Below are 15,569 nucleotides of genomic sequence, written 5' to 3' on the forward strand. Positions count from 1 at the left end.
CTTGTGTAAACTATTCCAGTATCTAGTGGATGATGTGCGAAAACTAACGTGTGAGAGTGGACATTTGATTTAAAAATGAAAGGGTATGAGAAGAGAGAGCTCAATTGATGACTCTTGGGTAATTAAAACTGCCTAATCTGGCTCCTTTCTGACTCTAAAGTTACACATGAAGGTTTACATTGCAACTCAGCCCATTAATGATGAATAATTGGATAGACAACTGAGGAGCTCACATCACCTTCTTTCCATAGTTTGTTGATAGAAAAATAGCACTTCAGAGATTAAAATTTGAGTGATGTGAAAAGTATAGGTTATATCACCAAACCAAAATACCACAAAAATGCCGTTCCACATTACATTGGGGTCTGGAAATACCCCCCCCTTTTCTTCTCTCCCCTCTTCCAATTTATTTTATATTTTTAATGGACTGAAACACTGCAGAATTTGATACATAGCTACAGAGGCCTGAATGCTGTGTTAACAATGGCAACAGCATTATTAGTTCATTAAGAAACTTTGTTAACACTCAGTTTCTAAATCAAGCACAAAAGGTGGTTTTGAAGGTAAGCTATTTAATTCTAGTTGTATAACCTCTGCTTTGTAACACATTAAACACACTTCAGTTAAACTTTACAGTTAACGCCAGGTATGTTGCTAATTTAATCTACTATTGAAGATAACTTTGCAGACTTTATAGGTGCATTTTATTGTTAGACTGCAAAGTCCACTTCATAACAGGGCTTGACAATTTTGTAGTAAACTAAAAAATATATTGAAAAAGTACAATTTGTTCTAGGATTGGTTAGCTAGCCAGCAAACCAGTTAACAGAGTTTAGAGAGAATCTGCTGTCTAAAATAGACTGGGACATCTAATCAATACATCCATTTAAAATTAGTCAAGATTGTGAAGTCTAACAGAATGTACTAGTATGAAAATAGTCATTGTTGTTTATATTTTTGAATAGTCTTGACCCAAAGCTGTGTCTGTATTTGATGTTTCAGTGAAAACCTGTGATGACTCAGTGGTAATAAACTTTGTAATAGAATTATGCATCTTCTTTGTTTTCGACTAAACTCAGCCAAATTTTCAAAATGGCTTTTATTGAGTCTGACTTTAAGGAATTCCTGCTTCACACTTTAGGAGTGATAAGTCATTTAAAAACTCAGAATAAGCTTTGCCAATTGGCCTGTTTCAAAGCATAAGAGTACTTTAAGTTTACATGACATCAGAGTTGGGGGAAAAGAATGCAGGTGTTCACAGTATATTTGCACTGAAAACAGGTATCTTCAGTGATATATATGTTTTACTTTTATATCTGCATGGCTCTCCTGCTATATTGCTTTTCTTGAGGATTCAGTTGTTCTTAAATGTCACTGAAATATTTTAAGTCCCAGCTTTATTATTTGGTACTCTCAACATGAAAATTTAAGAAATTTGTAATGTTTGCATCACAGAACGAACTTTCAGTGAAAGTTCCTATTCTATGGCTGAACGGATAGCAACATACTGTATTTTGTCATAACTTTGAGAGGAAATTGACATTAAAGTGTTAGAGTTCAGATATACTTGTCTTAAATCATTCACATTCTAAAATATTCCCTCATATTTTCTAAAATACATACTCTCTCAAGCATCAGAAAAATCTCACTTTTCAATTAAGTGAACTATTTACCTTGGCTTTTCAGGCTTTTTTAATGCAATTACTATTTTGCTTTTTTAAAAGATACAATTTATCAAAATCATTTGGCAAACAAAATAAAATGAACTGTAACTACTCTCCATTACTATATGGTATCTTTCCAATTTTACCCCAGCTTTTCTGTAGATATAACTGCAAGATGCTCATTCTGCTAACAATGGGATTTTTAAAATATTGCTTGATATACTCCATGCTATGCAGATATAATTTTCAGCTAGAGTCTGCAGTGTTCTGGGAATCCTTGCATAATCTGAAATGTGCTATAAATAGAACGTGCACTCAATGGAAGGAAAGCGTGACTTATTTTGTAACTGTATGCTTGCCACAGATCCAGCTTCCACCCAAAGTCAAATTGGTCTTGTCAGGGCTGCCAAGTTGTCAGGCAGAGAAAGCTCTTGCAATGTGTAAGGTGACTTCTCAGACTAAAGGGAGCGGGGGAGGAAGGAGGCTTCCCTTCTGCTGAGTAACTGGTTTCAGTCCTTTTACTAGGCTGTTTATATCTTCGGTTTGAGATACTCTCCACAATGAGATCAGATTGACTGTTCAAGAAGGTCTGCGAGACACTGTCCTGATTTATGGTCTTTGTTGGGTCCCTGCTGGTACCAGCAGGTCTACCACTGAAAAGAGCTGAACCTTTGCAACACATCAGAGTAATGAGGACATAATAAGCAAGCAATTGTACCTTCACCCTATTTCTGTGTGCCATTCACAGCCACTGATTTGACAGGAGAGGTGGCTAGGTCTTCCACACGAAGGAGCCATGTGGAGACCACTACAGCCCTCTTAGCCACCAGTTCCTAAGAGCAGGTGCAGCTCCCAGCAAGGAGGACTCCATTCCTCGCCAGGCTTCTCATCGCAGTCTTGCCAGACCTGGTGGCAGGAACAGGGAAAGGAGGCAACAGCAATGCAAGAATCAGTGTTGGATTCCAGATTTCTGTCTGGTTGATTGCTTGCTCATTTACTTTTTAGTTTTTACATGCCAACGTTTGAAGGGTGTTTTGCAGGAAGAAGGTGGCTCTTTTTCACTTTCTCAGACCTGTGATCTCATGATGTTTTTTGTCTTCCTTAGGTCTGTTCTTTTGAATCTTTCTGAACCCATACAAATTACTTGCTTTTGCTGTCACTATGGAAAGCTCTGAAATACAAATCTATTTTGTGTCTTTCTACTCACTCTGTCTGTGAAAGTCGATTCCTTCTTCTCATTCTCTTCTGTGAATGCTCCTCAGCTGGGTCATCAAATAATTGCAAAGTCTTCGTTCCCAAGAAGCTGAAATGAAAAAATCAGTCTTTTTTATCTAATTTCCCCAAAACTCCAATGTATCAAAAGACCTAATCTTAAGCATTGCTGAAGTATAAATCAAATTGGAAGATGATAGGGAGATGGACAAACAGAAACTCATTCTCATATCCTGGCTTTCTGAATGTGTCACTGAAATGACTGAATTTTGAAACTAAGAAAAGAGCAGAGGGTGGTCATTTTAGGTTTCTGTCATCCTCACTGAATGAGGTAAAATGCTACTTTGTAGCTAAACCATTACTACAAAGCAGCCCCTCTTGATGACTTAAGAAGTTATGGTGAGATCACCACAGCAGAGGGAATCCTTATGAGTCTGAAATTTATGTCGCAGCTCCAGTGCACCCCTTTTCTTTCTTGCCAGGAAAATTTTGTGTGGCTGCACTGCTTGTCTTAACTATTTCTATTTTTAATAGGCCTCTTGAGTTTACTGGCAGTTGGTATTACTGAAAGCAGACTTTATCCTACTGCACCCTATGCTTGGGTGCATTTGGGCACATGTCCAACTCGAGAGGGAACATAAGACCTTTTCTGCAAAACTGCTCAGATGTGAGCTAGACAAAAATGGCATTCTGGAATGATGTTACAAGAGATGTGTAAACTCCAAAAATATGTTTGGAAACAGTTTCCAGGCACATGGTTGCAACTGGGAGGATTTTTGGTATTTTTCACAGCTCAGTGTTCTTTTGATCACATGCAAAGAGAATCAGTCACCCATTTCAAATGAGTTCTGTAAAAATTCCACCTCTAGAAAGGAGGGCTTGTATGTAAAGCACAATTCTAAGCTACTGGGAAAGAGTCATTAGAGTAAAAGAGATGTAAAAGTTTGCCTCTTAAGTGAGTATGATTTACAAGTTTTTAAAATAAATCAAAGAAATACTTCACTACTTTGAAAGTTTGGAAGCCTGAAGAAACATTCGTAGAGCCATTATTAGCACTGGGCAAATGTACTGATCCCTTCAGTCTGAACTGTCAGCCCTGTTCATTAGATCTAGTCTGTTCAAATCAGAAAATCTTAGTGATGTTGCGTTGTCCGAATTTGTGTGGTCATAAAGTTAGCATAAAATATACCCTCAAACAAACTATATTATTGGAATCTCTTATTCTTTTCTTACTAACTCTAGTCATTTTCTGCCATTTGCATTAAAAAAAATCAGATGGGGATTCTAGTCTCAGAAACTTTTCTTCTTTTTGCTTTTAGTAAGTGACTAGGAGGATTACTCTGTTTTAAAATTTTCAGAACCCTTGGCTTTTCTGAAACCTCATTTATGGGCATAACACTTCACAGAGCTGGACCTTCTCAGTGTATCTTCTTTGATGAGTTCATGCTCCTTCAGAAGTCTCACAGCCCCTTTGAGAGGCAGGAAGACATTCCCCACAGTACAAAAAGGGCAGGCTGAGCTACTGAGAAAGGAAATTCACTGGTTGTGTGCAGTAAACCTCAGCTGCCTGGACTTCCATTCTACTTACAAGATACATCTGAAACAAGATTGGAAAGGCTTGTGAGAGCCTCTGGCATACTGCATATTGCATTGAATCACATGAAGAAAACCGATTTCCTGTGAGGCTGACGAGGAAGAAATGTGACATTAATGTGGAGGTTAGGTCATTCAGGGGATTAGTAAAAATATGTCATAAAACTGTTAAATTCTAAGACAAGATAATAAAAAAGTCTGTTTGAATTTATGAAAGTAAGTTACTAGGTAGGACACAAATGCTAATTGTAAGAAGCATTTTTGAAGAGTCCAGTAAAAATGGCAGACAACAAGCACCTACTTGTTTGAGACTTGCTAATGTCAGGCACTATTCAGTTTTTATATCTAACCACACATTTTCTGGGACTTTTAATCTGTTTTCCACCAATATCCAGGAAAGGTAAAAATGTAAAAAGAGAACATGAGCTGGATCCAGAAAATCTTCACCAGGCCTTCGCATGGTACACACTGAACTTTTCCCTTCCATCTGTCTTTTGTCAGTGTTTCTGGAAAACCTAGACAGCAGAAAAATCTTACACTCTGGAGGTCACTGTCTCTGGAATTTGTTAGACAAGATGGTAAAAATGCTTTTTTGAGGACAGAGACTTCAATCACTGGATATTCTCAGCCAAGGAAAGAAATGAGGCTATTCATCCTCTCCCAGATTTGTCTTCTGAGAGAAGGAGGAATGAGTTGAAGTCCTAGGAGAACTCCACTGAACTGAGAGAAGTTATAATCACAGCAGGTTTTGTCCATTGAGAATATAGTGTCCATAATCAAATACCCAATAAATAGACAGATAAATAAATAAATAAAATGGTGACCACTACTCCCTTTGCCTACTTCCTGTGCTCTCTGCCCACACCCCTGCTTTTTCCTTCTTTTCACAGAAACCCCGTGGTTGCTTATTTTGTGTTTGTTTACTTAGAACTCCATGCTAAAGCAGATTCTTACTTTCTGATAGTACAGAAGATTTATTCTTACAGGTTATTGGTATAAACATTGCTAATTTCTGAATTGCAGTCCCAGATTTATTCTGGGAAAGGACATTCTCTCTCCTAAAAGCACATTTCTTTAATGCTGACAGTCATTTTCTTTATAGCTTAGCTTCTTATGAAAATGAGATTTATACTATCATATTATTAGCAATAGCACAGTCCTATCTCCCTGAAGATGTTTTACATCCATGGGATAATTTTAGCCAAATTTGACAAAAAAATATGGAAGTCTAATTCATAATTAAGTTTCAATAAAACTGAAGGCTGTTCAGAAGAGAAAATCTGCACTAGTGCCACCACTGAGGGAAGCAGAGGTACAACCTGAGTGCCAAAAACTCCATTTAGCAGAGGCCAGCTAGCCAATCTACAGGCAAGCGTTGTCTGAGGATGCTTTAGAACACATGGAGAGAGAAACTGTGTTAATACAATGGTGTAGGTGAGCATTTGTGGAGATAAAGAGTACAAATTGATAGAAAGCATGTCTCTCATTATTTCCAGTGCTCACAGAATAACTTGTCTTCCAGGATCAGAGTCTTTAGAAATTTGGAGACCTGCAAAAATGCTGGAATTCTTCCCCAGTGTTATACTTTGACTCTTAGCAATAAACAAATTTGGTCAAGCAATAAAATGAAAAGCTGCTTTTGAAAATTCGACCTAGAAGTTTATCTTTAATAATTTAGGTTTTACTTCAGCAAGGCGCATACATATATCCTGAAGTATATACTAGCAGTAAACAATTAAGTACCTTGCTAAATTATATCCAAATACCATTAAAAGGTGCATGCAATATTCTTCACTACAGAATAATTAACCTCCTGAATTACTATAATCTTGATTCAAGTAACTTTACAGTAACAGTTTTTTAAGATCTTGGTAGAAAATCGGAAGTCCTTATAAACATGTAAAGCTGTATCTTTGACAGAAGCCAATATCTTGGCTTGTCTTACAGTATTGGAAGTGTGATTCCCAAAATAGCATATGGTTGACAACAGGCTGATATCTAACTAGAACATATTCTTTTCCATTTTATCATGTATATGATTTTTCAAAGAAGGTCAGTCAGTTGCTGTAACCACAATAAAGATTTCCCGCATGAAGCAGGAGTAGGCACTAAAAATGCATTAGTGCTAAAAGAGACTGGGGTTAACCAGGGTTATTGAAACTAAGTCTCTTTTTTTAATGTTATTATACCCAGCTTTGGAAGTTTTCATCACATTTATTGTACATTGAGTCTTTTTGTATTTTGCTGAGTGTCTTTAGCAATGGTGACAGCAAAGACTGTCTGTGTTCTTTATCAGTTCTGGCTGTGCTCAGACTGTAGTTCACTCAGGTTATATATGTAATGGGGCCCAAGACAGACTGAATTTCTTATTTCACTCAGTGAGCTATGATTGCTAGGAAGCTATAGTTTTCTTCAGAATTACTGCTTGGCTAGTATTTAGAAAGAAAGGCCACATCCTTGATTAGTAGCCCAGTATTTCCTCCAGTTGCATGTACTTAGACCCATGATCAGATCATAAACAACCATTTTATCTGATTTTTCAGAAAAAGAATTTGGGGGTTAACAGAACTCTCTAATGCACATGAGAAGTCAAAGCCAAAATCGTATGCATTTTAACAGTCTTGATTTGTACATTGTTTTTTCTCATCAACTCTTACTTGACTGTTATATAGTATGTTCTACTGTTATAATTTTGGAGGGAGTGTATGGAAAGTGGCTAGTTACATTAAACTATCGGTGATATTTGTAATGTGCCTATGTACTGTCACATAGCAGAAGGCAGCTATGAAGTAGGTAAGGCAAACTGAGTAGAAGGGTAGCAATCGCTTACTTTTGCACGCATGTGACTTTCCGACAAGGTGAGAGTCATAGGGCAGCTTGATGCAGACAGAAAAAGGTTTTGTGATTGAACTAATTAATTGCCTATAATTTTGAGATTGTGTATTACTTGGAAACGTTAATATTTTGGCATTATACAGAGGGCAAAACTCACTGAAAGCTCAGTTACTCTGATTGAGTAGCTTTGAAACAGACTTAAGTGAAATGCACTTTCAATAAATTCTCCCGAAATGAACAACATGCATTTCAATGAAGTAAAGTGGGACTGACTTCCTGAACTTTTCCTTAGTTCTTCAGCTTCCTGAAAAATATATCTTTTATGAGCCAATATATTTGTGGAATACTTAGGGAGGGAATCTCTGTTGATGTCTCTGTATGCACAGGTTCTAAGTGTAGCCTCAGACACCTCATTCCTTTCAATTTAATTGAAATTTTGCCCAGAGTGGGAAAATCGAGATTAATAGGCTATTTGTGAGGCTATCAGATATGATAGAGATAAACATACTATAAAAACATAAATAGACCATCTTATAATGAATAGGTTTCTGGCTTTCTGAGAGGTTCCTTTGAAAAATGTAACAATAGAAAGAGTTTACTTTGTTAAATCAGTGTTTCTTGATGTATAGAACAATTTTATATTGGAAATAAGAGAATTATTAAGTTATTATATGGTCCATTTATACATAGACATGTCACTGAGCAAAAGAAATAATTTCAGGTTAAATTCAAGAACGTATCTAACACATAGGGAGTTTTTTTGAGGGGTATTGTACTAGTATAAACCTTTTTAACTTCGAGGGGGGGGTTCTGGTGTTATTTAGAAGTGAAGTTTTCAAAGAATGTGTTCTGCATGATGTAAGGAGAAATTGCCGGCTTTGACTTCAGGTAAAAGCTCTGCCACTTGAGGCTTGATCCATTTATGAGATTATTAGTTCAAGGAGAATCTGTTTCAAGTATACTCACTCACAACCTAAACAAACATGTTGCAGTGTTTTCCTTCCCGCCTAAATAATAAGGGTTTATTGCTTTAAAACATTTATGCAACTTGCTCTTTGTGTCTATTTAAACTCCACAACATATTTATGTCCAAGTATCTTCACACACGGCTGTATTGAATTTATATCCACTTTGTTGCATTATGAAAGGTAATTTATGTTTTGTAAAATCAATATATCGGATAATTCTTATCCATCATCCTGAAATTAGATAAATAAAGATTGTTACTGAAAGATAATACATTTCAAATAAAGCCATTAGGAAGAGAATTTGTCTTTAACAGAACATTAAGTGTTAAGGAATGGTAGGTGGGTGAAACTTAGTAGTTTATAACAGCACTGAAATCAGATGCAAAAATTGTCTGGAGTGAGGCTGTAAATGGCTTTCAATGTTGCTTGTGAAAGCACAGAGATAATGCTCATTGACCATGGCAGATCTATGCTATTCTTTCCAGAGTGGCCCAACAACACCATCAAGACCAAACTCACTGACCATGCCAACAATCAGCCCACAAGCACGACTGTCAGGCACCCTCTGAATCACACAGGGACACTATTTATTCAAGTATGCCCAGCAGCTTAACAAGGCTGGTGGGCTGCCTGGCATGCCTGGGCTGGCTGCCTGCAGCCTGCCTGCCAGCCCGGCCCTGCAGCGGTGTGCAGCAATGGGCACTGCAGGCAGCTGCCTCTAAGGAACTGCACCAGACTCAGCACTGCCCTGGAGAGCACCGTTCGGGCGTTGCATAGACGGAACCTACAACAGCAAGCAGTTATGGATATACGCAGGAGTATCTCAGTAAAAAAAATAATATGTGGATACAAATGGGCTTATCATTACTCCAGAACGGAGACGACTTAGCAGCTTGAGACTAATGCATTCTAGAAAGTCATAGAAAATTATTCTAGAAAGCCTCAGCTGATCAAGTTCATGCCTCAGCCACACAGCAAGAAAACTATACTGTTCCTTTCCTCACCAGTGTCCTTAAAGACTTTCAGCACTGGAGACCAAAGTCTTCCTAGGTCAACTGTTCTGGAGTTTCACTATTATCATTAAAAAGCTTTTCTAATGTCTAATCTGAACTTTTTTTTTTTTGCTGCCATTTAGGCTTTTGTTTCTTTTCCTGTCCATCCTGGGCAGGAGAATTTCACTGCTTTCCCGGTTTTCAATGCTTTAAGCAACACAATCCCATTTTGTTCATTCTTGCATAGAAATTGAAAGATCCCTCATGTAGCCCTCCTTTGAATTTTTTTAATCTCAGCAACATCTTTCTTGAAGAATGGCCCCCAAAACTGGGGCTCAAAATGTATTCCAGCCAAAGCTGCACCATTGCAAAGTAGAGTAAAAGGTTATTTCACGTATGTCTTCTAGACTACACTTTCATTTAAACCTCTCAGCACGTTATCTTATATTTTTTGTGACTGCGTAAACAGTGGTGACTCATGTCCAGCTTATGAGTCACTGAGACTCCTAAGTTCAGCTTTAATGTTGCCTTATCATTTATTCCCCACCTTTTATTTTTGCAGCTGACTATTTCTGCCCAGAACAGTATAGCACTTATTGCTATTGACCTGCATTTCTTTTCAGATTGCTTTCCAAATTTATACTATGCACTTGTAGTCTCTCCCAGCTTGCTAGCATTTGCAAATTTAATAAGCACAGTCTCTATTCCATCTTCCAAGTCACTACTGAGAACAGTGCGCAGTACTTGGCTGGGGCAGACTGCTGCAGAATCCAGCATGATAAACCCTTCAGTTTTCCCTAGGAATCATTGAAGATTGCAATCTCAATATAGTTTCCAAACAGTGCTGCACCCATCCTACAGCAGCTTCATCTAGAGGACACTTCCTTCTGTGTATGTTATATGAGACCATGGCCAAAGCTTTACTGGAGCCAAGACATTTGACTCCTACTGCTTCTTCTCCATTCACAGGGCCAGTTACCTTTGACAGAAGGGAATTAGATTGTCTTGACAGAATTTGTTCTCAGTAAATCTATGATGCCTGTGAATCTTTGGGTTTTCCCATGTGCTTGTATGTAATATGTTTGAAAATATTTCAGTATTTTTCCAGGAATTTTAATTAAGAGGTGTGACTTATAATTCCCCAGCTGCTAACTGCTTTACTTTTTCTTAGAATAGGAACTACGTTTCTTTTTCTTTTTTCACTTGGTAGCCTTGTGTGCCAGTTTTTAAAGAGAACTATTATGAACTGCGGAACTGCTTCAGTTACTTCTTTAAATATCCTAGGATGACAAAGTTCATCCGGCCCAGTTGATATGAAAACTCCCTAATCCATATTTTTCCTCTTCTAGGTTAAGATCTTATCCCTCCTTCACTGGTACTAATCATGTTAGGCCCATGCTATTGCAACCGACCTTTTTTAAAGGGCTGATGAAAAAAGCTAGTAAACACTTCAGTCTTTTCCAGAGCTGCCACTTGTTGATCTGTTCCAAGTAAAGTACTGAGACTTCCCTTAGATTTTTTTTTTTACAAGCAGTGTGTGGGTATACTGCCGCACACTGATATAACGAACAGATCCTATTCCAGGAAATTCTGCTCTGGAAAATGTTTTTACTGCTATTGTTCAGACTTCTTACAATGCAGATATAAAAGCATTTCCTTTTGTCCTACAGAGCCTGAAGCAATAACATTTTGAAAATCTCTAACAAGAGATCCTAACAAAAATCTTTGTCTTGAATTGAGAACATCATTCATTAGGTACAATTTATATAATTTCAAAAATGTGGCTTTACTTTAAACTGCATACAGTTAATTGTATGGTCTTCAGGTTACAGACAAACATCATTTTTCAGAGAAAATAAGCAAGCAGAAATTAGGAGATTATCTTTACAGAGATCATGAATTTAATCACAGGATTGCTCACAAGAACACAGATGCTCAAGTAAGCATCACGTGGAGGACAGAAACATACTCATCACTAGACTAATGGCATCTTTAATTGCTGTCCTTACAAACAAAATCGAATCAGTGGACAGGATTACAATTTAGTTTGGTTTATAGCATGAACAAATCCTGATCATATTTTAGTTATTTTAAACAAGATAAGCTCCTAGGAGAATATATCCTATATTCTCTGATATCCCTATATCCTAGGACACATATGCTATATTCTCCTATATATTGCAGAATATAAACTGCAGTTATATTCTGTCTGGGACAGGGAATGACTCATTTGGATCTATGTCCCTTGACTTTTACATACATGTAGCTTTATGGGATTAGTACATGAGTGATCAAAGAAATGTTAGTTTTGCTTGGACAACCCCCCTTCTATCTGAAATCTGCCAACCAGTAACAGTAGAAATGGTGGGGTTATAACACAACCTGAGACACTGCTTATTTCTACCGAGTCTCATCCAGCTCATTATGAAGTCTTACGCAAACATGTGAGCAAGTTATCAAATGGTACTACTTTATCAGGTATTCCACAAGAGCTTCGATCTGTGTGAAATTATGACTGGCCTTCAAGGCCAGATTCAGTAGCAGATCTATTCCTAAAGTTTAGGCACTTCATCTCAGGAGTAGACTTCATAATCCAGTGCTACAGGAGAATCTGGAAGAGCAAGCACAAGGGATCTAAAGAGTTGCATGCTGAGCAGGAAACTGTGTGCTGTTTTCTCGGGAAGTAGTGGTGACAAGCTGGATCTTACACTCTTCATTGCAAGCAATTTTACTCTCTACAGTCATGGAGGATCTTCTGTCCATTCAGATTCCAAAGCTCTGATTCCTCTTCCGAATGATACCACTTCTGCCCGTTCACTCACAGAACAGAGCAGGGCCTCCTTTTTTATCTTCAGAGGTTCCTTGAGAGGAAATGTATTGGTGGTATCTCCTTTTCTGGTAAAGGCAGTTGCTCAGGAAGGAGGTATGGAAATGTGTGTTATTCATCCTTTTTGCTTAAAATATGTCAGAGTGAAAGAGCTCAAGACTGATTTCCATATTCCCTATGCTACAGAGTTCTATCTTTATGCCTCTATCAGAAAACCAGGGAAAATTATAACTAAAAATGTCAGGCATGTCCAGATGGTTAAAAAAAATTCAAAATCACTGTTTTGGTGCTGGGTTTCGAATTAAGCCCAAGTTTTATTTTAGGTACCAAAGGCCTGGATCCTCAGAGATTTATCTTCCTAAAACCTGTTTGACTTCCGTGGATGTTTAATGAGAGTGAAGTGCCAAGATACTCTCGTAAATCTTGGCAAGTGAAGTTTCTGATTTGCTCTGGCCCTCAGTTTTGAGCAAAAGACACTTGGCATTTTGCAAGATCACTCCTGGAGTGGTAAGGTAGGGACAGAAATATGTGTTTTGTCTTCCCTATTTGATTGCCTATTACAATTTTTCTCCAATTATATGAGTTACATGTTCTTCAGTTATATGAGAACATCCTGCATCTGGAACTTGCCTGTTTCAATGCACCCTGGATTAGCCTAGGTTACTTGTTCCCTTCTGAGTTGTTTATGTGCTGTTCCCTTGTCTTTGCTGTCGGGCAAATGCTAAAAATAAGAATTTGCTTATCTAATTTGTATGGATCTTCACAGTGTATGTGATTTCACTGTCTCCTTTCCCCTCAAGCAGTAGACAGATTTTCCAGACCTTATGACTACGGACTATGCATTCATTGCTGTCATAAATCAGAGGATTTTTCCTTTCAATACTGACATGTGGAATTAAGACACCCCAAATTTTTCCATGGGGAATAGTTACAGATTACAGTTTCTGTTTGTTCTGATTGGGCTCTGGACCTACTAAGTCTGATCTGACTATATTTATTTCCAGTCCTAGAAATCTAATTAACACCTTGTAAAATTGTTTACTGTAAGCATGCCTAAAAATGTGCTTATACCTATGAACTGATTTTTTGTTTTTCTTTAGATTAGATGGGTAAATTGTATTTGGTGTCAGATTAATAACTTGTATGACAGAAGAAGAATCAGGGTAAGCTTCCCTTTGTTGTCAGCCCCTATGCTAAAAGATTTGCTAGAGATGCCATCTCAGAGAAAGATCAGGTTATTCTGCCTTCAAGGCTGTCCTGTCACTGCCCATTCTACCAAAACGGCTCAATATAAGTTCCTGTTTGTTAACTGCAACATTGTTTTTGAAAAAAGGAACTGCAGTACAGAGGTCACCAAATGGGCTTTTTCTGGTATGGTTTGCATTTAATCGGAATAGGCACATATTTCAATTATCTCTATCATGAATCAGTAGAAAGTTCTAAAATGCAGACACAGTTCTTTATGTACCCTTGCACATACTCAAAATATGCAGCCAGTTTAATTCCTGTTTTAAAAGATCTAATGCAAAGTATTTTTCACAGCAGGAAGAATGATAGTCAATGCTGATGTTTACAATACTGAGTTCAGGTCTTAGGACTACCTTATCTGTGTTATTTTCTCTTATTAACTCGGATCAGTAAAAAAAGTTATATACCCTTACGAACTTACAGATGGTAGGGAGGATTAAAAATGCACTTTCTCTTCTTTCTGTATGCATCATTCTTTTTTTTAGTTGAACTGAGGAAATAATATTGAAAAACAACAAAGCAGTAAGTTATGTTTCGACAGTTTGAAACTTCTTTGTATCCTGGCTCCAGCTGTAGAATTGTTTTATCACTGAGCTGCTCAGCAGATGTGGAGTCAGCAAAACACAGCAAAGCAGAGCAAAGAGAGTGATCAGGTGGCAGTGCTGGCTTGCAAGGGCCACAGGCCTGTGATGGTCAGGGATGACTGGAAGCTTTGTCAGGGCCACAGAATAGAAAGGAATTCCTTGTGAACATAATAAAATCAGCTGAGGGACTAGTCAAAAACAAAAGATATGGGCTACACAAGAGAAATTAATAAACTGTGATATGGAGGAGATAATCAGGGCTGAGGGAAGAAGAGGGAGGATCCTGGAGGACTGTAGTCTAAGCCCAAAGAGCATGGAAAAGTCAGGTATTCTGAGATTTTTTAGAACTGTATTGTTAAGTAACTTAACAAGCATATGTGTGGACCTATTCACTTCCATGATTATGGCCTCTCATGGTTGGAATTTTGCCTCTGGAGGAGCAGAACTGACACTGTGTTTGAATAATAAGCTTTTGCTCAGCAAATGCACTAGCAATGTCATGAACACCTCCACACACACGTATCTAGAGTCTACCTGGGCCTAAGGCAATTTAAGAGCATAGGAGCTTAACATACAGGGACTCAGTTTAACACCCAGTTTATTAACCAGCTGGCAAAACTTTTGAGAGTAGATCTTTAGCCAGATTCTAGCCCCAGTTGCACCAGTATGAATACCAATTAATTTCCAAGACTCTGTCTGAATTTGTCCAGTAAATTCATTATCCCTGAAAACAGAATTCGGTCCTTCCTGTGCAGTCTCAGTTTTATTCTAGGATAGGTCAGATTCCTTGAGGGAATAATGAAACATCTAAGACATCTGGCAAATCTCCTCTCTGACAATGATACAGTGGTGAAATAGGTCAGTGTAGTTTAGGGTTGCTTTTGAATCTATGAGATAGGAGACACAGGAGTCTTTTCTAATACAGGAGATTGAATCCTAGGGACAGTGGGGTCAGTTATTACAAGGAAGATGTAGAGAGATATAAGAGAGCATTAAAAAACAAATTCAAAAGATTTTAAGGCTGTAAAACCAGACAAGATTAAATTAATTAAATACTTCTAAATAATTCATTACAGTGTTGGCTCCTATTTACAAGTGCTTGAAAGGCAGTACAATTCATATGAAACAGTATAGTACAGTATATAGTATATATGTTAGCATAGTATACAACACACCAGCTTACACACTTCTGGACACATTAGTATACTAAAATGTAGGAATAACCAAAGAAAAGTTAAAAAAGGAAGGAAGCAAAGGAAGTAATATTTTAAGATTAAAACTAAGACTTATATCCTGACAGTAACATTTGGAGTTGTTTGCAAGCAGATACAGCTTGTAGCATTTAAAACAAGGTAGATAAAACACTATTCTTAACAACATGAGTTCCCTTTAGATAGAGAATTCTGGTTCCAGCAAAATTAGTGGCAACTTTTGAGGCTATCTGAAATTATCCATAGCTTGCAAGAATAATTTCTGAACGTATATATGTCTAAAGGAAGTGTATAGCCTATTCACATGACAGACCCAGATATTAAAAAAAAAATCTGTTTAATGAAAAAGTACAAGAAAAATAACAAGTAGCTGGAATTAGGTCAAGGCCTACAACAGAATATTTAATTTGGCTTCAATGAAGGGGCCTGGATTTA

Source organism: Harpia harpyja, chromosome 9, assembly GCF_026419915.1.
Source record: "Harpia harpyja isolate bHarHar1 chromosome 9, bHarHar1 primary haplotype, whole genome shotgun sequence".
Taxonomy (NCBI): Eukaryota; Metazoa; Chordata; class Aves; order Accipitriformes; family Accipitridae; genus Harpia; species Harpia harpyja.